Source organism: Ostrinia nubilalis, chromosome 14 (assembly GCF_963855985.1).
Source record: "Ostrinia nubilalis chromosome 14, ilOstNubi1.1, whole genome shotgun sequence".
In the NCBI taxonomy this organism is placed as follows: domain Eukaryota; kingdom Metazoa; phylum Arthropoda; class Insecta; order Lepidoptera; family Crambidae; genus Ostrinia; species Ostrinia nubilalis.
The window spans coordinates 15,473,830-15,475,833 of NC_087101.1; positions in this window are offsets into that span (position 1 = coordinate 15,473,830).

Consider the following 2,004-nt stretch of genomic DNA (forward strand, 5'->3'; position numbering starts at 1 on the left):
TATTTTTAATTTCACTTTTAACGTTTGGCTGAAACCCGCTCGCCCATGGCCGGGTTGTCCGGTTGACCGACCTCGTGGATGGCCACCATAAAAAAACCATTTAATATGGGCCAGTGCTTCTTACGACGCTTATCCAAAGCTTTTATGTTTTCATGGAGATAAAAACAATTATAGCAGCGAGTTTCCGAGTGATTAATTGGCGTACTTTACTGTTTTTTCAGTGTCGTCGGCAATGAGCAATGGCATTTTAGCCGGTTAGATTTGAGTCGTTAGTCTTCCATTATATTCTTTGAATTTTCTTTAAACGAACCTAATAAATGATTTCATAAAATGGGAAAACCACTAACAACGTTTCTGTCATCAGAAGGTAACAAAGTAAATAGATTAAACTTATTTTATGCTGATTTCCATAATACATTGTCATCTAAAAGCGTGATTAGCGTGAGGGCGTCCTCATTACCCTCGGAGTCCATTGTCTGGCTTTTTAACAGCCCCTAAACACAATTAACATTACCCCATGAGGACGGTCCATCAACAAGTGATAGTGTTGTCAGGTGTCACGGGTGTGGGACACCACATATTTTAATCTTATGTAAAAGTGTATCATCATAATAGAAAAACCCGCGGAAACGAAAAAGTCAAATCAAATCAGTGCAAGAAAGTTAGCCTAAAGACAATAAATCAACAGTATTTTAAAGGTAAAGGTTGACTGGGCGAAATTCTCAAGTTCGCTTTTTGTACTTTTATTTATATGCAATATTTTTTTAACAAACGATTAGATTAAGAAGCGAGAATATTGTTTTATTTATAAAAGTACCAAAAGAAGAACTAAGGCCCGAATGTATCAACCTGTCCCATTTCTCCCCACGCCACGTGAACATCACTAATTGTGCTCCCAAAATTATGATGACATTTACATGTACCTGCCGCCATTTTGTCTTTTTACCCCATAACGAGCTTCCTGTCCGGGTTAATTTGTACTTTTGTTTCGTATTTCTCTCTCGTTTTTAATTTTACCCTGTATAATTTACTGAATATTTTTGTGCTTTTCTCTTCCTACTGGAATGTTATAAGTTAGGTAAAAAGTTGTTCTTATTTCGGAAATGATTCATCTATTTTATGAAAGAATAAAAATAGTAGTTTTATGTTCATTGAACCAAGAATTTATTTTAATGAGCAAACATTCGTTTCGTTTACTTGTGTATTTTTCTGTACGTAGCTATTTCCAGAGAATTATCGAGTTGAGGAATGAGATAATGGCTTTTTCTAGTGGTGATTTTAGTCTCCAGTATTTTCTTTTTCTAAAAAGTATCTATTGCTACCAGCTACAGTTTTATTAAACACACTCAAAATATTTGAAGTTAGAATGAAACAACACTTGAACGAGAATTAGTATCACTCCTAAAAACCTTTTATTTTTAAGAAAGCAGATGTAATTTACTTTCAGAAGTAAGAAGTACGTAATTTCAAGCTGAACTCTACTTGCTTACTAAAAAATATCACAACATAGAAACAAGTAATTACATAACTTTACAACGCCGAGCCACTTCGATCGAGCGCTAAGCTGACGCGGACGCCTCGAATAAATTAGAATTAGTGCCACCTACTGCGAGTTCGCTAATTAATTTCACAAACAGAAGATCCAAGTTGGGAGCCGAGGCCTCTGTTGCTAAGCGCTTTTAGTATGAAAATATTGAAAAATATAAAATACTAGCGGCCGCCCGCGACTTCGTACGCGTGGATCCCGTTTTACCCCCTACATCTATCTTACGCGGTTTAGATTTTTTCATACAAATGTTTTTTCCCGCTAACTCCCGTTCCCGTGGGAATTTTGCAATATCCTGTTGTAACTAAGCTTTGAGTTTACTAAGTTACCTGCATGCCAAATTTCAAGCGTCTATCTTACGTGGCTTAGATTTTTTCATACAAATGTTTTTTCCCGCTAACTCCCGTTCCCGTGGGAATTTTGCAATATCTTGATGTAACTAAGCTTTAAGTTTACTA